Below are 27,836 nucleotides of genomic sequence, written 5' to 3'. Positions count from 1 at the left end.
CTGATAGAAAGCGGCTTGCATCACACCAGCCATTAACTTAATGTTGCCGAATAAGTTCCTAACCATCACGATCTCCAAGGCAACTGGAAAAAAACAAGAGGGATACCATGATGCTAGTAGAAACCGAATAAATAATAAAGCAACTCCTGTTTACCTTAGATCTTGGCTGAGACCCTGACAGGGTTCTCAGTGTGATGTACCACGTAATTTTGTCTGCTGGAATATCTGTAACATAAAGCCATTGCCTTCCTATCTCTCTGAATTTGTGGATCAATAGCTTGGTGCATCAGTTCTCTTCTCCCAAGAGGACGGAATAGGAGAGGACGGAGAGTGAGCTGATAGAAAGCGGCTTGCATCACACCAGCCATTAACTTAATGTTGCCGAATAAGTTCCTAACCATCACGATCTCCAAGGCAACTGGAAAAAAACAAGAGGGATACCATGATGCTAGTAGAAACCGAATAAATAATAAAGCAACTCCTGTTTACCTTAGATCTTGGCTGAGACCCTGACAGGGTTCTCAGTGTGATGTACCACGTAATTTTGTCTGCTGGAATATCGGTAACATAAAGCCATTGCCTTCCTATCTCTCTGAATTTGTGGATCAATAGCTTGGTGCATCAGTTCTCTTCTCCCAAGAGGACGGAATAGCAGAGGACGGAGTGTGAGCTGATAGAAAGCGGCTTGCATCACACCAGCCATTAACTTAATGTTGCCGAATAAGTTCCTAACCATCACGATCTCCAAGGCAACTGGAAAAAACAAGAGGGATACCATGATGCTAGTAGAAACCGAATAAATAATAAAGCAACTCCTGTTTACCTTAGATCTTGGCTGAGATCCTGACAGGGTTCTCAGTGTGATGTACCACGTAATTTTGTCTGCTGGAATATCTGTAACATAAAGCCATTGCCTTCCTATCTCTCTGAATTTGTGGATCAATAGCTTGGTGCATCAGTTCTCTTCTCCCAAATGGACGGAATAGGAGATTACGGAGAGTGAGCTGATAGAAAGCGGCTTGCATCACACCAGCCCTTAACTTAATGTTGCCGAATAAGTTCCTAACCATCACGATCTCCAAGGCAACTGGAAAAAAACAAGAGGGATACCATGATGCTAGTAGAAACCGAATAAATAATAAAGCAACTCCTGTTTACCTTAGATCTTGGCTGAGACCCTGACAGGGTTCTCAGTGTGATGTACCACGTAATTTTGTCTGCTGGAATATCTGTAACATAAAGCCATTGCCTTCCTATCTCTCTGAATTTGTGGATCAATAGCTTGGTGCATCAGTTCTCTTCTCCCAAGAGGACGGAATAGGAGAAGACGGAGTGTGAGCTGATAGAAAGCGGCTTGCATTACACCAGCCATTAACTTAATGTTGCCGAATAAGTTCCTAACCATCACGATCTCCAAGGCAACTGGAAAAAAACAAGAGGGATTCCATGATGCTAGTAGAAACCGAATAAATAATAAAGCAACTCCTGTTTACCTTAGATCTTGGCTGAGACCTTGACAGGGTTCTCAGTGTGATGTACCACGTAATTTTGTCTGCTGGAATATCTGTAACATAAAGCCATTGCCTTCCTATCTCTCTGAATTTGTGGATCAATAGCTTGGTGCATCAGTTCTCCTCTCCCAAGAGGACGGAATAGGAGAGGACGGAGTGTGAGCTGATAGAAAGCGGCTTGCATCACACCAGCCATTAACTTAATGTTGCCGAATAAGTTCCTAACCATCACGATCTCCAAGGCAACTGGAAAAAAACAAGAGGGATTCCATGACGCTAGTAGAAACCGAATAAATAATAAAGCAACTCCTGTTTACCTTAGATCTTGGCTGAGACCTTGACACGGTTCTCAGTGTGATGTACCACGTAATTTTGTCTGCTGGAATATCTGTAACATAAAGCCATTGCCTTCCGATCTCTCTGAATTTGTGGATCAATAGCTTGGTGCATCAGTTCCCTTCTCCCAAGAGGACGGAATAGGAGAAGACGGAGTGTGAGCTGATAGAAAGCGGCTTGCATCACACCAGCCATTAACTTAATGTTGCCGAATAAGTTCCTAACCATCACGATCTCCAAGGCAACTGGAAAAAAACAAGAGGGATACCATGATGCTAGTAGAAACCGAATAAATAATAAAGCAACTCCTGTTTACCTTAGATCTTGGCTGAGACCCTGACAGGGTTCTCAGTGTGATGTACCACGTAATTTTGTCTGCTGGAATATCTGTAACATAAAGCCATTGCCTTCCTATCTCTCTGAATTTGTGGATTAATAGCTTGGTGCATCAGTTCTCTTCTCCCAAGAGGACGGAATAGGAGAAGACGGAGTGTGAGCTGATAGAAAGCGGCTTGCATCACACCAGCCATTAACTTAATGTTGCCGAATAAGTTCCTAACCATCACGATCTCCAAGGCAACTGGAAAAAAACAAGAGGGATTCCATGATGCTAGTAGAAACCGAATAAATAATAAAGCAACTCCTGTTTACCTTAGATCTTGGCTGAGACCCTGACAGGGTTCTCAGTGTGATGTACCACGTAATTTTGTCTGCTGGAATATCTGTAACATAAAGCCATTGCCTTCCTATCTCTCTGAATTTGTGGATCAATAGCTTGGTGCATCAGTTCTCTTCTCCCAAGAGGACGGAATAGGAGAGGACGGAGTGTGAGCTGATAGAAAGCGGCTTGCATCACACCAGCCATTAACTTAATGTTGCCGAATAAGTTCCTAACCATCACGATCTCCAAGGCAACTGGAAAAAAACAAGAGGGATACCATGATGCTAGTAGAAACCGAATAAATAATAAAGCAACTCCTGTTTACCTTAGATCTTGGCTGAGACCCTGACAGGGTTCTCAGTGTGATGTACCACGTAATTTTGTCTGCTGGAATATCTGTAACATAAAGCCATTGCCTTCCTATCTCTCTGAATTTGTGGATCAATAGCTTGGTGCATCAGTTCTCTTCTCCCAAGAGGACGGAATAGGAGAGGACGGAGAGTGAGCTGATAGAAAGCGGCTTGCATCACACCAGCCATTAACTTAATGTTGCCGAATAAGTTCCTAACCATCACGATCTCCAAGGCAACTGGAAAAAAACAAGAGGGATACCATGATGCTAGTAGAAACCGAATAAATAATAAAGCAACTCCTGTTTACCTTAGATCTTGGCTGAGACCCTGACAGGGTTCTCAGTGTGATGTACCACGTAATTTTGTCTGCTGGAATATCTGTAACATAAAGCCATTGCCTTCCTATCTCTCTGAATTTGTGGATCAATAGCTTGGTGCATCAGTTCTCTTCTCCCAAGAGGACGGAATAGGAGAGGACGGAGAGTGAGCTGATAGAAAGCGGCTTGCATCACACCAGCCATTAACTTAATGTTGCCGAATAAGTTCCTAACCATCACGATCTCCAAGGCAACTGGAAAAAAACAAGAGGGATACCATGATGCTAGTAGAAACCGAATAAATAATAAAGCAACTCCTGTTTACCTTAGATCTTGGCTGAGACCCTGACAGGGTTCTCAGTGTGATGTACCACGTAATTTTGTCTGCTGGAATATCTGTAACATAAAGCCATTGCCTTCCTATCTCTCTGAATTTGTGGATCAATAGCTTGGTGCATCAGTTCTCTTCTCCCAAGAGGACGGAATAGGAGAGGACGGAGTGTGAGCTGATAGAAAGCGGCTTGCATCACACCAGCCATTAACTTAATGTTGCCGAATAAGTTCCTAACCATCACGATCTCCAAGGCAACTGGAAAAAACAAGAGGGATACCATGATGCTAGTAGAAACCGAATAAATAATAAAGCAACTCCTGTTTACCTTAGATCTTGGCTGAGATCCTGACAGGGTTCTCAGTGTGATGTACCACGTAATTTTGTCTGCTGGAATATCTGTAACATAAAGCCATTGCCTTCCTATCTCTCTGAATTTGTGGATCAATAGCTTGGTGCATCAGTTCTCTTCTCCCAAGAGGACGGAATAGGAGATTACGGAGAGTGAGCTGATAGAAAGCGGCTTGCATCACACCAGCCCTTAACTTAATGTTGCCGAATAAGTTCCTAACCATCACGATCTCCAAGGCAACTGGAAAAAAACAAGAGGGATACCATGATGCTAGTAGAAACCGAATAAATAATAAAGCAACTCCTGTTTACCTTAGATCTTGGCTGAGACCCTGACAGGGTTCTCAGTGTGATGTACCACGTAATTTTGTCTGCTGGAATATCTGTAACATAAAGCCATTGCCTTCCTATCTCTCTGAATTTGTGGATCAATAGCTTGGTGCATCAGTTCTCTTCTCCCAAGAGGACGGAATAGGAGAAGACGGAGTGTGAGCTGATAGAAAGCGGCTTGCATTACACCAGCCATTAACTTAATGTTGCCGAATAAGTTCCTAACCATCACGATCTCCAAGGCAACTGGAAAAAAACAAGAGGGATTCCATGATGCTAGTAGAAACCGAATAAATAATAAAGCAACTCCTGTTTACCTTAGATCTTGGCTGAGACCTTGACAGGGTTCTCAGTGTGATGTACCACGTAATTTTGTCTGCTGGAATATCTGTAACATAAAGCCATTGCCTTCCTATCTCCCTGAATTTGTGGATCAATAGCTTGGTGCATCAGTTCTCCTCTCCCAAGAGGACGGAATAGGAGAGGACGGAGTGTGAGCTGATAGAAAGCAGCTTGCATCACACCAGCCATTAACTTAATGTTGCCGAATAAGTTCCTAACCATCACGATCTCCAAGGCAACTGGAAAAAAACAAGAGGGATTCCATGACGCTAGTGGAAACCGAATAAATAATAAAGCAACTCCTGTTTACCTTAGATCTTGGCTGAGACCTTGACACGGTTCTCAGTGTGATGTACCACGTAATTTTGTCTGCTGGAATATCTGTAACATAAAGCCATTGCCTTCCGATCTCTCTGAATTTGTGGATCAATAGCTTGGTGCATCAGTTCCCTTCTCCCAAGAGGACGGAATAGGAGAAGACGGAGTGTGAGCTGATAGAAAGCGGCTTGCATCACACCAGCCATTAACTTAATGTTGCCGAATAAGTTCCTAACCATCACGATCTCCAAGGCAACTGGAAAAAAACAAGAGGGATACCATGATGCTAGTAGAAACCGAATAAATAATAAAGCAACTCCTGTTTACCTTAGATCTTGGCTGAGACCCTGACAGGGTTCTCAGTGTGATGTACCACGTAATTTTGTCTGCTGGAATATCTGTAACATAAAGCCATTGCCTTCCTATCTCTCTGAATTTGTGGATCAATAGCTTGGTGCATCAGTTCTCTTCTCCCAAGAGGACGGAATAGGAGAAGACGGAGTGTGAGCTGATAGAAAGCGGCTTGCATCACACCAGCCATTAACTTAATGTTGCCGAATAAGTTCCTAACCATCACGATCTCCAAGGCAACTGGAAAAAAACAAGAGGGATTCCATGATGCTAGTAGAAACCGAATAAATAATAAAGCAACTCCTGTTTACCTTAGATCTTGGCTGAGACCTTGACAGGGTTCTCAGTGTGATGTACCACGTAATTTTGTCTGCTGGAATATCTGTAACATAAAGCCATTGCCTTCCTATCTCTCTGAATTTGTGGATCAATAGCTTGGTGCATCAGTTCTCTTCTCCCAAGAGGACGGAATAGGAGAGGACGGAGTGTGAGCTGATAGAAAGCGGCTTGCATCACACCAGCCATTAACTTAATGTTGCCGAATAAGTTCCTAACCATCACGATCTCCAAGGCAACTGGAAAAAAACAAGAGGGATTCCATGATGCTAGTAGAAACCGAATAAATAATAAAGCAACTCCTGCTTACCTTAGATCTTGGCTGAGACCTTGACAGGGTTCTCAGTGTGATGTACCACGTAATTTTGTCTGCTGGAATATCTGTAACATAAAGCCATTGCCTTCCTATCTCTCTGAATTTGTGGATCAATAGCTTGGTGCATCAGTTCTCTTCTCCCAAGAGGACGGAATAGGAGAGGACGGAGTGTGAGCTGATAGAAAGCGGCTTGCATCACACCAGCCATTAACTTAATTTTGCCGAATAAGTTCCTAACCATCACGATCTCCAAGGCAACTGGAAAAAAACAAGAGGGATACCATGATGCTAGTAGAAACCGAATAAATAATAAAGCAACTCCTGTTTACCTTAGATCTTGGCTGAGACCCTGACAGGGTTCTCAGTGTGATGTACCACGTAATTTTGTCTGCTGGAATATCTGTAACATAAAGCCATTGCCTTCCTATCTCTCTGAATTTGTGGATCAATAGCTTGGTGCATCAGTTCTCTTCTCCCAAGAGGACGGAATAGGAGAGGACGGAGAGTGAGCTGATAGAAAGCGGCTTGCATCACACCAGCCATTAACTTAATGTTGCCGAATAAGTTCCTAACCATCACGATCTCCAAGGCAACTGGAAAAAAACAAGAGGGATACCATGATGCTAGTAGAAACCGAATAAATAATAAAGCAACTCCTGTTTACCTTAGATCTTGGCTGAGACCCTGAGTGGGTTCTCAGTGTGATGTACCAAGTAATTTTGTCTGCTGGAATATCTGTAACATAAAGCCATTGCCTTCCTATCTCTCTGAATTTGTGGATCAATAGCTTGGTGCATCAGTTCTCTTCTCCCAAGAGGACGGAATAGGAGAGGACGGAGTGTGGGCTGATAGAAAGCGGCTTGCATCACACCAGCCATTAACTTAATGTTGCCGAATAAGTTCCTAACCATCACGATCTCCAAGGCAACAGGAAAAAAACAAGAGGGATACCATGATGCTAGTAGAAACCGAATAAATAATAAAGCAACTCCTGTTTACCTTAGATCTTGGCTGAGACCCTGACAGGGTTCTCAGTGTGATGTACCACGTAATTTTGTCTGCTGGAATATCTGTAACATAAAGCCATTGCCTTCCTATCTCTCTGAATTTGTGGATCAATAGCTTGGTGCATCAGTTCTCTTCTCCCAAGAGGACGGAATAGGAGAGGACGGAGAGTGAGCTGATAGAAAGCGGCTTGCATCACACCAGCCATTAACTGAATGTTGCCGAATAAGTGCCTAACCATCACGATCTCCAAGGCAACTGGAAAAAAACAAGAGGGATACCATGATGCTAGTAGAAACCGAATAAATAATAAAGCAACTCCTGTTTACCTTAGATCTTGGCTGATACCCTGACAGGGTTCTCAGTGTGATGTACCACGTAATTTTGTCTGCTGGAATATCTGTAACATAAAGCCATTGCCTTCCTATCTCTCTGAATTTGTGGATCAATAGCTTGGTGCATCAGTTCTCTTCTCCCAAGAGGACGGAATAGGAGAGGACAGAGTGTGAGCTGATAGAAAGCGGCTTGCATCACACCAGCCATTAACTTAATGTTGCCGAATAAGTTCCTAACCATCACGATCTCCAAGGCAACTGGAAAAAAACAAGAGGGATACCATGATGCTAGTAGAGACCGAATAAATAACAAAGCAACTCCTGTTTACCTTTGATCTTGGCTGAGACCCTGACAGGTTTCTCAGTGTGATGTACCACGTAATTTTGTCTGCTGGAATATCTGTAACATAAAGCCATTGCCTTCCTATCTCTCTGAATTTGTGGATCAATAGCTTGGTGCATCAGTTCTCTTCTCCCAAGAGGACGGAATAGGAGAGGACGGAGAGTGAGCTGATAGAAAGCGGCTTGCATCACACCAGCCATTAACTTAATGTTGCCGAATAAGTTCCTAACCATCACGATCTCCAAGGCAACTGGAAAAAAACAAGAGGGATACCATGATGCTAGTAGAAACCGAATAAATAATAAAGCAACTCCTGTTTACCTTAGATCTTGGCTGAGACCCTGACAGGGTTCTCAGTGTGATGTACCACGTAATTTTGTCTGCTGGAATATCTGTAACATAAAGCCATTGCCTTCCTATCTCTCTGAATTTGTGGATCAATAGCTTGGTGCATCAGTTCTCTTCTCCCAAGAGGACGGAATAGGAGAGGACGGAGAGTGAGCTGATAGAAAGCGGCTTGCATCACACCAGCCATTAACTTAATGTTGCCGAATAAGTTCCTAACCATCATGATCTCCAAGGCAACTGGAAAAAAACAAGAGGGATACCATGATGCTAGTAGAAACCGAATAAATAATAAAGCAACTCCTGTTTACCTTAGATCTTGGCTGAGACCCTGACAGGGTTCTCAGTGTGATGTACCACGTAATTTTGTCTGCTGGAATATCTGTAACATAAAGCCATTGCCTTCCTATCTCTCTGAATTTGTGGATCAATAGCTTGGTGCATCAGTTCTCTTCTCCCAAGAGGACGGAATAGGAGAGGACAGAGTGTGAGCTGATAGAAAGCGGCTTGCATCACACCAGCCATTAACTTAATGTTGCCGAATAAGTTCCTAACCATCACGATCTCCAAGGCAACTGGAAAAAAACAAGAGGGATACCATGATGCTAGTAGAGACCGAATAAATAACAAAGCAACTCCTGTTTACCTTAGATCTTGGGTGAGACCCTGACAGGTTTCTCAGTGTGATGTACCACGTAATTTTGTCTGCTGGAATATCTGTAACATAAAGCCATTGCCTTCCTATCTCTCTGAATTTGTGGATCAATAGCTTGGTGCATCAGTTCTCTTCTCCCAAGAGGACGGAATAGGAGAGGACGGAGAGTGAGCTGATAGAAAGCGGCTTGCATCACACCAGCCATTAACTTAATGTTGCCGAATAAGTTCCTAACCATCACGATCTCCAAGGCAACTGGAAAAAAACAAGAGGGATACCATGATGCTAGTAGAAACCGAATAAATAATAAAGCAACTCCTGTTTACCTTAGATCTTGGCTGAGACCCTGACACGGTTCTCAGTGTGATGTACCACGTAATTTTGTCTGCTGGAATATCTGTAACATAAAGCCATTGCCTTCCTATCTCTCTGAATTTGTGGATCAATAGCTTGGTGCATCAGTTCTCTTCTCCCAAGAGGACGGAATAGGAGAGGACGGAGAGTGAGCTGATAGAAAGCGGCTTGCATCACACCAGCCATTAACTTAATGTTGCCGAATAAGTTCCTAACCATCACGATCTCCAAGGCAACTGGAAAAAAACAAGAGGGATACCATGATGCTAGTAGAAACCGAATAAATAATAAATCAACTCCTGTTTACCTTAGATCTTGGCTGAGACCCTGAGAGGGTTCTCAGTGTGATGTACCACGTAATTTTGTCTGCTGGAATATCTGTAACATAAAGCCATTGCCTTCCTATCTCTCTGAATTTGTGGATCAATAGCTTGGTGCATCAGTTCTCTTCTCCCAAGAGGACGGAATAGGAGAGGACGGAGAGTGAGCTGATAGAAAGCGGCTTGCATCACACCAGCCATTAACTTAATGTTGCCGAATAAGTGCCTAACCATCACGATCTCCAAGGCAACTGGAAAAAAACAAGAGGGATACCATGATGCTAGTAGAAACCGAATAAATAATAAAGCAACTCCTGTTTACCTTAGATCTTGGCTGAGACCCTGACAGGGTTCTCAGTGTGATGTACCACGTAATTTTGTCTGCTGGAATATCTGTAACATAAAGCCATTGCCTTCCTATCTCTCTGAATTTGTGGATCAATAGCTTGGTGCATCAGTTCTCTTCTCCCAAGAGGACGGAATAGGAGAGGACGGAGAGTGAGCTGATAGAAAGCGGCTTGCATCACACCAGCCATTAACTTAATGTTGCCGAATAAGTTCCTAACCATCACGATCTCCAAGGCAACTGGAAAAAAACAAGAGGGATACCATGATGCTAGTAGAAACCGAATAAATAATAAAGCAACTCCTTTTTACCTTAGATCTTGGCTGAGACCCTGACAGGGTTCTCAGTGTGATGTACCACGTAATTTTGTCTGCTGGAATATCTGTAACATAAAGCCATTGCCTTCCTATCTCTCTGAATTTGTGGATCAATAGCTTGGTGCATCAGTTCTCTTCTCCCAAGAGGACGGAATAGGAGAGGACGGAGAGTGAGCTGATAGAAAGCGGCTTGCATCACACCAGCCATTAACTTAATGTTGCCGAATAAGTTCCTAACCATCACGATCTCCAAGGCAACTGGAAAAAAACAAGAGGGATACCATGATGCTAGTAGAAACCGAATAAATAATAAAGCAGCTCCTGTTTACCTTAGATCTTGGCTGAGTCCCTGACAGGGTTCTCAGTGTGATGTACCACGTAATTTTGTCTGCTGGAATATCTGTAACATAAAGCCACTGCCTTCCTATCTCTCTGAATTTGTGGATCAATAGCTTGGTGCATCAGTTCTCTTCTCCCAAGAGGACGGAATAGGAGAGGACGGAAAGTGAGCTGATGAAAGCGGCTTGCATCACTTCAGCCATTAACTTAATGTTGCCGAATAAGTTCCTAACCATCACGATCTCCAAGGCAACTGGAAAAAAACAAGAGGGATACCATGATGCTAGTAGAAACCGAATAAATAATAAAGCAACTCCTGTTTACCTTAGATCTTGGCTGAGACCCTGACAGGGTTCTCAGTGTGATGTACCACGTAATTTTGTCTGCTGGAATATCTGTAACATAAAGCCATTGCCTTCCTATCTCTCTGAATTTGTGGATCAATAGCTTGGTGCATCAGTTCTCTTCTCCCAAGAGGACGGAATAGGAGAGGACGGAGTGTGAGCTGATAGAAAGCGGCTTGCATCACACCAGCCATTAACTTAATGTTGCCGAATAAGTTCCTAACCATCACGATCTCCAAGGCAACTGGAAAAAAACAAGAGGGATACCATGATGCTAGTAGAAACTGAATAAATAATAAAGCAACTCCTGTTTACCTTAGATCTTGGCTGAGACCCTGACAGGGTTCTCAGTGTGATGTACCACGTAATTTTGTCTGCTGGAATATCTGTAACATAAAGCCATTGCCTTCCTATCTCTCTGAATTTGTGGATCAATAGCTTGGTGCATCAGTTCTCTTCTCCCAAGAGGACGGAATAGGAGAGGACTGAGAGTGAGCTGATAGAAAGCGGCTTGCATCACACCAGCCATTAACTTAATGTTGCCGAATAAGTTCCTAACCATCACTATCTCCAAGGCAACCGGACAAAAACAAGAGGGATACCATGATGCTAGTAGAAACCGAATAAATAATAAAGCAACTCCTGTTTACCTTAGATCTTGGCTGATACCCTGACAGGGTTCTCAGTGTGATGTACCACGTAATTTTGTCTGCTGGAATATCTGTGACATAAAGCCATTGCCTTCCTATCTCTCTGAATTTGTGGATCAATAGCTTGGTGCATCAGTTCTCTTCTCCCAAGAGGACGGAATAGGAGAGGACGGAGTGTGAGCTGATAGAAAGCGGCTTGCATCACACCAGCCATTAACTTAATGTTGCCGAATAAGTTCCTAACCATCACGATCTCCAAGGCAACTGGAAAAAAACAAGAGGGATACCATGATGCTAGTAGAAACCGAATAAATAATAAAGCAACTCCTGTTTACCTTAGATCTTGGCTGAGACCCTGACAGGGTTCTCAGTGTGATGTACCACGTAATTTTGTCTGCTGGAATATCTGTAACATAAAGCCATTGCCTTCCTATCTCTCTGAATTTGTGGATCAATAGCTTGGTGCATCAGTTCTCTTCTCCCAAGAGGACGGAATAGGAGAGGACGGAGAGTGAGCTGATAGAAAGCGGCTTGCATCACACCAGCCATTAACTTAATGTTGCCGAATAAGTTCCTAACCATCACGATCTCCAAGGCAACTGGAAAAAAACAAGAGGGATACCATGATGCTAGTAGAAACCGAATAAATAATAAAGCAACTCCTGTTTACCTTAGAACTTGGCTGAGACCCTGAGAGGGTTCTCAGTGTGATGTACCACGTAATTTTGTCTGCTGGAATATCTGTAACATAAAGCCATTGCCTTCCTATCTCTCTAAATTTGTGGATCAATAGCTTGGTGCATCAGTTCTCTTCTCCCAAGAGGACGGAATAGGAGAGGACGGAGAGTGAGCTGATAGAAAGCGGCTTGCATCACACCAGCCATTAACTTAATGTTGCCGAATAAGTTCCTAACCATCACGATCTCCAAGGCAACTGGAAAAAAACAAGAGGGATAACATGATGCTAGTAGAAACCGAATAAATAATAAAGCAACTCCTGTTTACCTTACATCTTGGCTGAGACCCTGACAGGGTTCTCAGTGTGATGTACCACGTAATTTTGTCTGCTGGAATATCTGTAACATAAAGCCATTGCCTTCCTATCTCTCTGAATTTGTGGATCAATAGCTTGGTGCATCAGTTCTCTTCTCCCAAGAGGACGGAATAGGAGAGATCGGAGAGTGAGCTGATAGAAAGCGGCTTGCATCACACCAGCCATTAACTTAATGTTGCCGAATAAGTTCCTAACCATCACGATCTCCAAGGCAACTGGAAAAAAAAAAGAAGGATACCATGATGCTAGTAGAAACCGAATAAATAATAAAGCAACTCCTGTTTACCTTAGATCTTGGCTGAGACCCTGACAGGGTTCTCAGTGTGATGTACCACGTAATTTTGTCTGCTGGAATATCTGTAACATAAGGCCATTGTCTTCCTATTTCTCTGAATTTGTGGATCAATAGCTTGGTGCATCAGTTCCCTTCTCCCAAGAGGACGGAATAGGAGAAGACGGAGTGTGAGCTGATAGAAAGCGGCTTGCATCACACCAGCCATTAACTTAATGTTGCCGAATAAGTTCCTAACCATCACGATCTCCAAGGCAACTGGAAAGAAACAAGAGGGATACCATGATGCTAGTAGAAGCCGAATAAATAATAAAGCAACTCCTGTTTACCTTAGATCTTGGCTGAGACCCGGACAGGGTTCTCAGTGTGATGTACCACGTAATTTTGTCTGCTGGAATACGTGTAACATAAGGCCATTGCCTTCCTATCTCTCTGAATTTGTGGATCAATAGCTTGGTGCATCAGTTCTCTTCTCCCAAGAGGACGGAATAGGAGAGGACGGAGTGTGAGCTGATAGAAAGCGGCTTGCATCACACCAGCCATTAACTTAATGTTGCCGAATAAGTTCCTAACCATCACGATCTCCAAGGCAACTGGAAAGAAACAAGAGGGATACCATGATGCTAGTAGAAGCCGAATAAATAATAAAGCAACTCCTGTTTACCTTAGATCTTGGCTGAGACCCTGACAGGGTTCTCAGTGTGATGTACCACGTAATTTTGTCTGCTGGAATATCTGTAACATAAGGCCATTGTCTTCCTATCTCTCTGAATTTGTGGATCAATAGCTTGGTGCATTAGTTCTCTTCTCCCAAGAGGACGGAATAGGAGAGGACGGAGTGTGAGCTGATAGAAAGCGGCTTGCATCACACCAGCCATTAACTTAATGTTGCCGAATAAGTTCCTAACCATCACGATCTCCAAGGCAACTGGAAAGAAACAAGAGGGATACCATGATGCTAGTAGAAGCCGAATAAATAATAAAGCAACTCCTGTTTACCTTAGATCTTGGCTGAGACCGGGACAGGGTTCTCAGTGTGATGTACCACGTAATTTTGTCTGCTGGAATATCTGTAACATAAAGCCATTGCCTTCCTATCTCTCTGAATTAGTGGATCAATAGCTTGGTGCATCAATTCTTTTCTCCCAAGAGGATGGAGTACGAGAGGACGGAGAGTAAGCTGATAGAAAGCGCCTTGCATCTCTTCAGCCCTTAACTTAATGTTGCGAAATCAGTTCCTAACCATTCCGACTACAGAAGCAATGGGAAAAAACAAGAGGGAGATCATGACACTTGTCGAGACCGAGTAAATAACAGAGCAGCTCCTTTTTACCTTAGATCACAGCTGAGAACCTGACCTGACAGGTTAGTCAGAGAGATATACCACGTAATTTTGTCTGCTGGAATCTATGTAACACAAACCTATTGACTTCCTTGCTCTCTGAAGTTTTGGATCAATGTCTTGGCGCACCAGTTCTTTACGTCAATACCCACCGTTTCTCCTAAGGGGACTGGAGTAGGAGAGGATGGAGAGTGAGCTGATAGAAAGCGCCTCGCATCACACCAGCCATTAACTTAATGTTGCCGAATAAGTTCCTAACCATCACGATCTCCAAGGCAACAGGAAAAAAACAAGAGGGATACCATGATGCTAGTAGAGACCGAATAAATAATAAAGCAACTCCTGTTTACCTTAGATCTTGGCTGAGACCCTGACAGGGTTCTCAGTGTGATGTACCACGTAATTTTGACTGCTGGAATATCTGTAACATAAGGCCATTGCCTTCCTATCTCTCTGAATTTGTGGATCAATAGCTTGGTGCATCAGTTCTCTTCTCCCAAGAGGACGGAATAGGAGAGGACGGAGTGTTAGCTGATAGAAAGCGGCTTGCATCACACCAGCCATTAACTTAATGTTGCCGAATAAGTTCCTAACCATCACGATCTCCAAGGCAACTGGAAAAAAACAAGAGGGATACCATGATGCTAGTAGAAACCGAATAAATAATAAAGCAACTCCTGTTTACCTTAGATCTTGGCTGAGACCCTGACAGGGTTCTCAGTGTGATGTACCACGTAATTTTGTCTGCTGGAATATCTGTAACATAAAGCCATTGCCTTCCTATCTCTCTGAATTTGTGGATCAATAGCTTGGTGCATCAGTTCTCTTCTCCCAAGAGGACGGAATAGGAGAGGACGGAGAGTGAGCTGATAGAAAGCGGCTTGCATCACACCAGCCATTAACTTAATGTTGCCGAATAAGTTCCTAACCATCACGATCTCCAAGGCAACTGGAAAAAAACAAGAGGGATACCATGATGCTAGTAGAAACCGAATAAATAATAAAGCAACTCCTTTTTACCTTAGAACTTGGGTGAGACCCTGAGAGGGTTCTCAGTGTGATGTACCACGTAATTTTGTCTGCTGGAATATCTGTAACATAAAGCCATTGCCTTCCTATCTCTCTGAATTTGTGGATCAATAGCTTTGTGCATCAGTTCTCTTCTCCCAAGAGGACGGAATAGGAGAGGACGGAGAGTGAGCTGATAGAAAGCGGCTTGCATCACACCAGCCATTAACTTAATGTTGCCGAATAAGTTCCTAACCATCACGATCTCCAAGCCAACTGGAAAAAAACAAGAGGGATACCATGATGCTAGTAGAAACCGAATAAATAATAAAGCAACTCCTGTTTACCTTAGATCTTGGCTGAGACCCTGACAGGGCTCTCAGTGTGATGTACCACGTAATTTTGTCTGCTGGAATATCTGTAACATAAAGCCATTGCCTTCCTATCTCTCTGAATTTGTGGATCAATAGCTTGGTGCATCAGTTCTCTTCTCCCAAGAGGACGGAATAGGAGAGGACGGAGAGTGAGCTGATAGAAAGCGGCTTGCATCACACCAGCCATTAACTTAATGTTGCCGAATAAGTTCCTAACCATCACGATCTCCAAGGCAACTGGAAAAAAACAAGAGGAATACCATGATGCTAGTAGAAACCGAATAAATAATAAAGCAACTCCTGTTTACCTTAGAACTTGGCTGAGACCCTGAGAGGGTTCTCAGTGTGATGTACCACGTAATTTTGTCTGCTGGAATATCTGTAACATAAAGCCATTGCCTTCCTATCTCTCTGAATTTGTGGATCAATAGCTCGGTGCATCAGTTCTCTTCTCCCAAGAGGACGGAATAGGAGATGACGGAGTGTTAGCTGATAGAAAGCGGCTTGCATCACACCAGCTATTAACTTAATGTTGCCGAATAAGTTCCTAACCATCACGATCTCCAAGGCAACTGGAAAAAAACAAGGGAGATACCATGATGCTAGTAGAAACCGAATAAATAATAAAAAAAACTCCTGTTTACCTTAGATCTTGGCTGAGACCCTGACAGGGTTCTCAGTGTGATGTACCACGTAATTTTGTCTGCTGGAATATCTGTAACATAAAGCCATTGCCTTCCTATCTCTCTGAATTTGTGGATCAATAGCTTGGTGCATCAGTTCTCTTCTCCCAAGAGGACGGAATAGGAGAGGACGGAGTGTGAGCTGATAGAAAGCGGCTTGCATCACACCAGCCATTAACTTAATGTTGCCGAATAAGTTCCTAACCATCACGATCTCCAAGGCAACTGGAAAAAAACAAGAGGGATACCATGATGCTAGTAGAAACCGAATAAAAAATAAAGCAACTCCTGTTTACCTTAGATCTTGGCTGAGACCTTGACAGGGTTCTCAGTGTGATGTACCACGTAATTTTGTCTGCTGGAATATCTGTAACATAAAGCCATTGCCTTCCTATCTCTCTGAATTTGTGGATCAATAGCTTGGTGCATCAGTTCTCTTCTCCCAAGAGGACGGAATAGGAGAGGACGGAGAGTGAGCTGATAGAAAGCGGCTTGCATCACACCAGCCATTAACTTAATGTTGCCGAATAAGTTCCTAACCATCACGATCTCCAAGGCAACTGGAAAAAAACAAGAGGGATACCATGATGCTAGTAGAAACCGAATAAATAATAAAGCAACTCCTGTTTACCTTAGAACTTGGCTGAGACCCTGAGAGGGTTCTCAGTGTGATGTACCACGTAATTTTGTCTGCTGGAATATCTGTAACATAAAGCCATTGCCTTCCTATCTCTCTGAATTTGTGGATCAATAGCTTGGTGCATCAGTTCTCTTCTCCCAAGAGGACGGAATAGGAGAGGACGGAGAGTGAGCTGATAGAAAGCGGCTTGCATCACACCAGCCATTAACTTAATGTTGCCGAATAAGTTCCTAACCATCACGATCTCCAAGGCAACTGGAAAAAAACAAGAGGGATACCATGATGCTAGTAGAAACCGAATAAATCATAAAGCAACTCCTGTTTACCTTAGATCTTGGCTGAGACCCTGACAGGGTTCTCAGTGTGATGTACCACGTAATTTTGTCTGCTGGAATATCTGTAACATAAAGCCATTGCCTTCCTATCTCTCTGAATTTGTGGATCAATAGTTTGGTGCATCAGTTCTCTTCTCCCAAGAGGACAGAATAGGAGAGGACGGAGAGTGAGCTGATAGAAAGCGGCTTGCATCACACCAGCCATTAACTTAATGTTGCCGAATAAGTTCCTAACCATCACGATCTCCAAGGCAACTGGAAAAAAACAAGAGGGATACCATGATGCTAGTAGAAACCGAATAAATAATAAAGCAACTCCTGTTTACCTTAGATCTTGGCTGAGACCCTGACAGGGTTCTCAGTGTGATGTACCACGTAATTTTGTCTGCTGGAATATCTGTAACATAAAGCCATTGCCTTCCTATCTCTCTGAATTTGTGGATCAATAGCTTGGTGCATCAGTTCTCTTCTCCCAAGAGGACGGAATAGGAGAGGACGGAGAGTGAGCTGATAGAAAGCGGCTTGCATCACACCAGCCATTAACTTAATGTTGCCGAATAAGTTCCTAACCATCACGATCTCCAAGGCAACTGGAAAAAAACAAGAGGGATACCATGATGCTAGTAGAAACCGAATAAATAATAAAGCAACTCCTGTTTACCTTAGAACTTGGCTGAGACCCTGAGAGGGTTCTCAGTGTGATGTACCACGTAATTTTGTCTGCTGGAATATCTGTAACATAAAGCCATTGCCTTCCTATCTCTCTGAATTTGTGGATCAATAGCTTGGTGCATCAGTTCTCTTCTCCCAAGAGGACGGAATAGGAGAGGACGGAGTGTGAGCTGATAGAAAGCGGCTTGCATCACACCAGCCATTAACTTAATGTTGCCGAATAAGTTCCTAACCATCACGATCTCCAAGGCAACTGGAAAAAAACAAGAGGGATACCATGATGCTAGTAGAAACCGAATAAATAATAAAGCAACTCATGTTTACCTTAGAACTTGGCTGAGACCCTGAGAGGGTTCTCAGTGTGATGTACCACGTAATTTTGTCTGCTGGAATATCTGTAACATAAAGCCATTGCCTTCCTATCTCTCTGAATTTGTGGATCAATAGCTTGGGGCATCAGTTCTCTTCTCCCAAGAGGACGGAATAGGAGAGGACGGAGAGTGAGCTGATAGAAAGCGGCTTGCATCACACCAGCCATTAACTTAATGTTGCCGAATAAGTTCCTAACCATCACGATCTCCAAGGCAACTGGAAAAAAACAAGAGGGATACCATGATGCTAGTAGAAACCGAATAAATAATAAAGCAACTCCTGTTTACCTTAGAACTTGGCTGAGACCCTGAGAGGGTTCTCAGTGTGATGTACCACGTAATTTTGTCTGCTGGAATATCTGTAACATAAAGCCATTGCCTTCCTATCTCTCTGAATTTGTGGATCAATAGCTTGGTGCATCAGTTCTCTTCTCCCAAGAGGATGGAATAGGAGAGGATGGAGAGTGAGCTGATAGAAAGCGGCTTGCATCACACCAGCCATTAACTTAATGTTGCCGAATAAGTTCCTAACCATCACGATCTCCAAGGCAACTGGAAAAAAACAAGAGGGATACCATGATGCTAGTAGAAACCGAATAAATAATAAAGCAACTCATGTTTACCTTAGAACTTGGCTGAGACCCTGAGAGGGTTCTCAGTGTGATGTACCACGTAATTTTGTCTGCTGGAATATCTGTAACATAAAGCCATTGCCTTCCTATCTCTCTGAATTTGTGGATCAATAGCTTGGGGCATCAGTTCTCTTCTGCCAAGAGGACGGAATAGGAGAGGACGGAGAGTGAGCTGATAGAAAGCGGCTTGCATCACACCAGCCATTAACTTAATGTTGCCGAATAAGTTCCTAACCATCACGATCTCCAAGGCAACTGGAAAAAAACAAGAGGGATACCATGGTGCTAGTAGAAACCGAATAAATAATAAAGCAACTCCTGTTCACCTTAGATCTTGGCTGAGACCCTGACAGGGTTCTCAGTGTGATGTGCCACGTAATTTTGTCTGCTGGAATATCTGTAACATAAAGCCATTGCCTTCCTATCTCTCTGAATTTGTGGATCAATAGCTTGGTGCATCAGTTCTCTTCTCCCAAGAGGACGGAATAGGAGAGGACGGAGAGTGAGCTGATAGAAAGCGGCTTGCATCACACCAGCCATTAACTTAATGTTGCCGAATAAGTTCCTAACCATCACGATCTCCAAGGCAACTGGAAAAAAACAAGAGGGATACCATGATGCTAGTAGAAACCGAATAAATAATAAAGCAACTCCTGTTTACCTTAGAACTTGGCTGAGACCCTGAGAGGGTTCTCAGTGTGATGTACCACGTAATTTTGTCTGCTGGAATATCTGTAACATAAAGCCATTGCCTTCCTATCTCTCTGAATTTGTGGATCAATAGCTTGGTGCATCACTTCTCTTCTCCCAAGAGGACGGAATAGGAGAGGACGGAGAGTGAGCTGATAGAAAGCGGCTTGCATCACACCAGCCATTAACTTAATGTTGCCGAATAAGTTCCTAACCATCACGATCTCCAAGGTCACTGGAAAAAAACAAGAGGGATACCATGATGCTAGTAGAAACCGAATAAATAATAAAGCAACTCCTGTTTACCTTAGATCTTGGCTGAGACCCTGACAGGGTTCTCAGTGTGATGTACCACGTAATTTTGTCTGCTGGTATATCTGTAACATAAAGCCATTGCCTTCCTATCTCTCTGAATTTGTGGATCAATAGCTTGGTGCATCAATTCTTTTCTCCCAAGAGGACGGAGTACGAGAGGACGGAGAGTAAGCTGATAGAAAGCGCCTTGCATCCCTTCAGCCCTTAACTTAATGTTGCCAAATCAGTTCCTAGCCATTCCGACTACAGAAGCAATGGGAAAAAACAAGAGGGATATCATGACACTTGTCGAGACCGAGTTAATAACAGAGCAGCTCCTTTTTACCTTAGATCACAGCTGAGAACCTGACCTGACAGGTTAGTCAGTGAGATATACCACGTAATTTTGTCTGCTGGAATCTATGTAACACAAACCTATTGACTTCCTTGCTCTCTGAAGTTTTGGATCAATGTCTTGGCGCACCAGTTCTTTACGTCAATACCCACCGTTTCTCCTAAGGGGACTGGAGTAGGAGAGGATGGAGAGTGAGCTGATAGAAAGCGCCTCGCATCACACCAGCCATTAACTTAATGTTGCCGAATAAGTTCCTAACCATCACGATCTCCAAGGCAACAGGAAAAAAACAAGAGGGATACCATGATGCTAGTAGAGACCGAATAAATAATAAAGCAACTCCTGTTTACCTTAGATCTTGGCTGAGACCCTGACAGGGTTCTCAGTGTGATGTACCACGTAATTTTGACTGCTGGAATATCTGTAACATAAGGCCATTGCCTTCCTATCTCTCTGAATTTGTGGATCAATAGCTTGGTGCATCAGTTCTCTTCTCCCAAGAGGACGGAATAGGAGAGGACGGAGTGTTAGCTGATAGAAAGCGGCTTGCATCACACCAGCCATTAACTTAATGTTGCCGAATAAGTTCCTAACCATCACGATCTCCAAGGCAACTGGAAAAAAACAAGAGGGATACCATGATGCTAGTAGAAACCGAATAAATAATAAAGCAACTCCTGTTTACCTTACATCTTGGCTGAGACCCTGACAGGGTTCTCAGTGTGATGTACCACGTAATTTTGTCTGCTGGAATATCTGTAACATAAAGCCATTGCCTTCCTATCTCTCTGAATTTGTGGATCAATAGCTTGGTGCATCAGTTCTCTTCTCCCAAGAGGACGGAATAGGAGAGGACGGAGAGTGAGCTGATAGAAAGCGGCTTGCATCACACCAGCCATTAACTTAATGTTGCCGAATAAGTTCCTAACCATCACGATCTCCAAGGCAACTGGAAAAAAACAAGAGGGATACCATGATGCTAGTAGAAACCGAATAAATAATAAAGCAACTCCTGTTTACCTTAGAACTTGGCTGAGACCCTGAGAGGGTTCTCAGTGTGATGTACCACGTAATTTTGTCTGCTGGAATATCTGTAACATAAAGCCATTGCCTTCCTATCTCTCTGAATTTGTGGATCAATAGCTTGGTGCATCAGTTCTCTTCTCCCAAGAGGACGGAATAGGAGAGGACGGAGAGTGAGCTGATAGAAAGCGGCTTGCATCACACCAGCCATTAACTTAATGTTGCCGAATAAGTTCCTAACCATCACGATCTCCAAGGCAACTGGAAAAAAACAAGAGGGATACCATGATGCTAGTAGAAACCGAATAAATAATAAAGCAACTCCTGTTTACCTTACATCTTGGCTGAGACCCTGACAGGGTTCTCAGTGTGATGTACCACGTAATTTCGTCTGCTGGATTATCTGTAACATAAAGCCATTGCCTTCCTATCTCTCTGAATTTGTGGATCAATAGCTTGGTGCATCAGTTCTCTTCTCCCAAGAGGACGGAATAGGAGAGGACGGAGAGTGAGCTGATAGAAAGCGGCTTGCATCACACCAGCCATTAACTTAATGTTGCCGAATAAGTTCCTAACCATCACGATCTCCAAGGCAACTGGAAAAAAACAAGAGGGATACCATGATGCTAGTAGAAACCGAATAAATAATAAAGCAACTCCTGTTTACCTTAGATCTTGGCTGAGACCCTGACAGGGTTCTCAGTGTGATGTACCACGTAATTTTGTCTGCTGGAATATCTGTAACATAAAGCCATTGCCTTCCTATCTCTCTGAATTTGTGGATCAATAGCTCGGTGCATCAGTTCAATTCTCCCAAGAGGACGGAATAGGAGATGACGGAGTGTGAGCTGATAGAAAGCGGCTTGCATCACACCAGCTATTAACTTAATGTTGCCGAATAAGTTCCTAACCATCACGATCTCCAAGGCAACTGGAAAAAAACAAGGGAGATACCATGATGCTAGTAGAAACCGAATAAATAATAAAAAAAACTCCTGTTTACCTATGATCTTGGCTGAGACCCTGACAGGGTTCTCAGTGTGATGTACCACGTAATTTTGTCTGCTGGAATATCTGTAACATAAAGCCATTGCCTTCCTATCTCTCTGAATTTGTGGATCAATAGCTTGGTGCATCAGTTCTCTTCTCCCAAGAGGACGGAATAGGAGAGGACGGAGAGTGAGCTGATAGAAAGCGGCTTGCATCACACCAGCCATTAACTTAATGTTGCCGAATAAGTTCCTAACCATCACGATCTCCAAGGCAACTGGAAAAAAACAAGAGGGATACCATGATGCTAGTAGAAACCGAATAAATCATAAAGCAACTCCTGTTTACCTTACATCTTGGCTGAGACCCTGACAGGGTTCTCAGTGTGATGTACCACGTAATTTCGTCTGCTGGATTATCTGTAACATAAAGCCATTGCCTTCCTATCTCTCTGAATTTGTGGATCAATAGCTTGGTGCATCAGTTCTCTTCTCCCAAGAGGACGGAATAGGAGAGGACGGAGAGTGAGCTGATAGAAAGCGGCTTGCATCACACCAGCCATTAACTTAATGTTGCCGAATAAGTTCCTAACCATCACGATCTCCAAGGCAACTGGAAAAAAACAAGAGGGATACCATGATGCTAGTAGAAACCGAATAAATAATAAAGCAACTCCTGTTTACCTTAGATCTTGGCTGAGACCCTGACAGGGTTCTCAGTGTGATGTACCACGTAATTTTGTCTGCTGGAATATCTGTAACATAAAGCCATTGCCTTCCTATCTCTCTGAATTTGTGGATCAATAGCTCGGTGCATCAGTTCAATTCTCCCAAGAGGACGGAATAGGAGATGACGGAGTGTGAGCTGATAGAGAGCGGCTTGCATCACACCAGCTATTAACTTAATGTTGCCGAATAAGTTCCTAACCATCACGATCTCCAAGGCAACTGGAAAAAAACAAGGGAGATACCATGATGCTAGTAGAAACCGAATAAATAATAAAAAAAACTCCTGTTTACCTATGATCTTGGCTGAGACCCTGACAGGGTTCTCAGTGTGATGTACCACGTAATTTTGTCTGCTGGAATATCTGTAACATAAAGCCATTGCCTTCCTATCTCTCTGAATTTGTGGATCAATAGCTTGGTGCATCAGTTCTCTTCTCCCAAGAGGACGGAATAGGAGAGGACGGAGAGTGAGCTGATAGAAAGCGGCTTGCATCACACCAGCCATTAACTTAATGTTGCCGAATAAGTTCCTAACCATCACGATCTCCAAGGCAACTGGAAAAAAACAAGAGGGATACCATGATGCTAGTAGAAACCGAATAAATCATAAAGCAACTCCTGTTTACCTTAGATCTTGGCTGAGACCCTGACAGGGTTCTCAGTGTGATGTACCACGTAATTTTGTCTGCTGGAATATCTGTAACATAAAGCCATTGCCTTCCTATCTCTCTGAATTTGTGGATCAATAGCTTGGTGCATCAGTTCTCTTCTCCCAAGAGGACGGAATAGGAGAGGACGGAGAGTGAGCTGATAGAAAGCGGCTTGCATCACACCAGCCATTAACTTAATGTTGCCGAATAAGTTCCTAACCATCACGATCTCCAAGGCAACTGGAAAAAAACAAGAGGGATACCATGATGCTAGTAGAAACCGAATAAATAATAAAGCAACTCCTGTTTACCTTACATCTTGGCTGAGACCCTGACAGGGTTCTCAGTGTGATGTACCACGTAATTTTGTCTGCTGGAATATCTGTAACATAAAGCCATTGCCTTCCTATCTCTCTGAATTTGTGGATCAATAGCTTGGTGCATCAGTTCTCTTCTCCCAAGAGGACGGAATAGGAGAGGACGGAGAGTCAGCTGATAGAAAGCGGCTTGCATCACACCAGCCATTAACTTAATGTTGCCGAATAAGTTCCTAACCATCACGATCTCCAAGGCAACTGGAAAAAAACAAGAGGGATACCATGATGCTAGTAGAAACCGAATAAATAATAAAGCAACTCCTGTTTACCTTAGATCTTGGCTGAGACCCTGACAGGGTTCTCAGTGTGATGTACCACGTAATTTTGTCTGCTGGAATATCTGTAACATAAAGCCATTGCCTTCCTATCTCTCTGAATTTGTGGATCAATAGCTCGGTGCATCAGTTCTCTTCTCCCAAGAGGACGGAATAGGAGATGACGGAGTGTGAGCTGATAGAAAGCGGCTTGCATCACACCAGCTATTAACTTAATGTTGCCGAATAAGTTCCTAACCATCACGATCTCCAAGGCAACTGGAAAAAAACAAGGGAGATACCATGATGCTAGTAGAAACCGAATAAATAATAAAAAAAACTCCTGTTTACCTTAGATCTTGGCTGAGACCCTGACAGGGTTCTCAGTGTGATGTACCACGTAATTTTGTCTGCTGGAATATCTGTAACATAAAGCCATTGCCTTCCTATCTCTCTGAATTTGTGGATCAATAGCTTGGTGCATCAGTTCTCTTCTCCCAAGAGGACGGAATAGGAGAGGACGGAGTGTGAGCTGATAGAAAGCGGCTTGCATCACACCAGCCATTAACTTAATGTTGCCGAATAAGTTCCTAACCATCACGATCTCCAAGGCAACTGGAAAAAAACAAGAGGGATACCATGATGCTAGTAGAAACCGAATAAAAAATAAAGCAACTCCTGTTTACCTTAGATCTTGGCTGAGACCCTGACAGGGTTCTCAGTGTGATGTACCACGTAATTTTGTCTGCTGGAATATCTGTAACATAAAGCCATTGCCTTCCTATCTCTCTGAATTTGTGGATCAATAGCTTGGTGCATCAGTTCTCTTCTCCCAAGAGGACGGAATAGGAGAGGACGGAGAGTGAGCTGATAGAAAGCGGCTTGCATCACACCAGCCATTAACTTAATGTTGCCGAATAAGTTCCTAACCATCACGATCTCCAAGGGAACTGGAAAAAAACAAGAGGGATACCATGATGCTAGTAGAAACCGAATAAATCATAAAGCAACTCCTGTTTACCTTAGATCTTGGCTGAGACCCTGACAGGGTTCTCAGTGTGATGTACCACATAATTTTGTCTGCTGGAATATCTGTAACATAAAGCCATTGCCTTCCTATCTCTATGAATTTGTGGATCAATAGTTTGGTGCATCAGTTCTCTTCTCCCAAGAGGACGGAATAGGAGAGGACGGAGAGTGAGCTGATAGAAAGCGGCTTGCATCACACCAGCCATTAACTTAATGTTGCTGAATAAGTTCCTAACCATCACGATCTCCAAGGCAACTGGAAAAAAACAAGAGGGATACCATGATGCTAGTAGAAACCAAATAAATAATAAAGCAACTCCTGTTTACCTTAGATCTTGGCTGAGACCCTGACAGGGTTCTCAGTGTGATGTACCACGTAATTTTGTCTGCTGGAATATCTGTAACATAAAGCCATTGCCTTCCTATCTCTCTGAATTTGTGGATCAATAGCTTGGTGCATCAGTTCTCTTCTCCCAAGAGGACGGAATAGGAGAGGACGGAGAGTGAGCTGATAGAAAGCGGCTTGCATCACACCAGCCATTAACTTAATGTTGCCGAATAAGTCCTAACCATCACGATCTCCAAGGCAACTGGAAAAAAACAAGAGGGATACCATGATGCTAGTAGAAACCGAATAAATAATAAAGCAACTCCTGTTTACCTTAGAACTTGGCTGAGACCCTGAGAGGGTTCTCAGTGTGATGTACCACCTAATTTTGTCTGCTGGAATATCTGTAACATAAAGCCATTGCCTTCCTATCTCTCTGAATTTGTGGATCAATAGCTTGGTGCATCAGTTCTCTTCTCCCAAGAGGACGGAATAGGAGAGGACGGAGAGTGAGCTGACAGAAAGCGGCTTGCATCACACCAGCCATTAACTTAATGTTGCCGAATAAGTTCCTAACCATCACGATCTCCAAGGCAACTGGAAAAAAACAAGAGGGATACCATGATGCTAGTAGAAACCGAATAAATAATAAAGCAACTCCTGTTTACCTTAGATCTTGGCTGAGACCCTGACAGGGTTCTCAGTGTGATGTACCACGTAATTTTGTCTGCTGGAATATCAGTAACATAAAGCCATTGCCTTCCTATCTCTCTGAATTTGTGGATCAATAGCTTGGTGCATCAGTTCTCTTCTCCCAAGAGGACGGAATAGGAGAGGACGGAGAGTGAGCTGATAGAAAGCGGCTTGCATCACACCAGCTATTAACTTAATGTTGCCGAATAAGTTCCTAACCATCACGATCTCCAAGGCAACTGGAAAAAAACAAGGGAGATACCATGATGCTAGTAGAAACCGAATAAATAATAAAAAAAACTCCTGATTACCTTAGATCTTGGCTGAGACCCTGACAGGGTTCTCAGTGTGATGTACCACGTAATTTTGTCTGCTGGAATATCTGTAACATAAAGCCATTGCCTTCCTATCTCTCTGAATTTGTGGATCAATAGCTTGGTGCATCAGTTCTCTTCTCCCAAGAGGACGGAATAGGAGAGGACGGAGTGTGAGCTGATAGAAAGCGGCTTGCATCACACCAGCCATTAACTTAATGTTGCCGAATAAGTTCCTAACCATCACGATCTCCAAGGCAACTGGAAAAAAACAAGAGGGATACCATGATGCTAGTAGAAACCGAATAAAAAATAAAGCAACTCCTGTTTACCTTAGATCTTGGCTGAGACCCTGACAGGGTTCTCAGTGTGATGTACCACGTAATTTTGTCTGCTGGAATATCTGTAACATAAAGCCATTGCCTTCCTATCTCTCTGAATTTGTGGATCAATAGCTTGGTGCATCAGTTCTCTTCTCCCAAGAGGACGGAATAGGAGAGGACGGAGAGTGAGCTGATAGAAAGCGGCTTGCATCACACCAGCCATTAACTTAATGTTGCCGAATAAGTTCCTAACCATCACGATCTCCAAGGGAACTGGAAAAAAACAAGAGGGATACCATGATGCTAGTAGAAACCGAATAAATCATAAAGCAACTCCTGTTTACCTTAGATCTTGGCTGAGACCCTGACAGGGTTCTCAGTGTGATGTACCACATAATTTTGTCTGCTGGAATATCTGTAACATAAAGCCATTGCCTTCCTATCTCTATGAATTTGTGGATCAATAGTTTGGTGCATCAGTTCTCTTCTCCCAAGAGGACGGAATAGGAGAGGACGGAGAGTGAGCTGATAGAAAGCGGCTTGCATCACACCAGCCATTAACTTAATGTTGCCGAATAAGTTCCTAACCATCACGATCTCCAAGGCAACTGGAAAAAAACAAGAGGGATACCATGATGCTAGTAGAAACCGAATAAATAATAAAGCAACTCCTGTTTACCTTAGATCTTGGCTGAGACCCTGACAGGGTTCTCAGTGTGATGTACCACGTAATTTTGTCTGCTGGAATATCTGTAACATAAAGCCATTGCCTTCCTATCTCTCTGAATTTGTGGATCAATAGCTTGGTGCATCAGTTCTCTTCTCCCAAGAGGACGGAATAGGAGAGGACGGAGAGTGAGCTGATAGAAAGCGGCTTGCATCACACCAGCCATTAACTTAATGTTGCCGAATAAGTCCTAACCATCACGATCTCCAAGGCAACTGGAAAAAAACAAGAGGGATACCATGATGCTAGTAGAAACCGAATAAATAATAAAGCAACTCCTGTTTACCTTAGAACTTGGCTGAGACCCTGAGAGGGTTCTCAGTGTGATGTACCACCTAATTTTGTCTGCTGGAATATCTGTAACATAAAGCCATTGCCTTCCTATCTCTCTGAATTTGTGGATCAATAGCTTGGTGCATCAGTTCTCTTCTCCCAAGAGGACGGAATAGGAG

The sequence above is a fragment of the Schistocerca americana genome, chromosome 1, assembly GCF_021461395.2.
Source record: "Schistocerca americana isolate TAMUIC-IGC-003095 chromosome 1, iqSchAmer2.1, whole genome shotgun sequence".
Classification (NCBI taxonomy): Eukaryota; Metazoa; Arthropoda; class Insecta; order Orthoptera; family Acrididae; genus Schistocerca; species Schistocerca americana.
The sequence above is the reverse complement of the archived record's forward strand: the minus strand, read 5'-3'. Positions refer to the sequence as shown.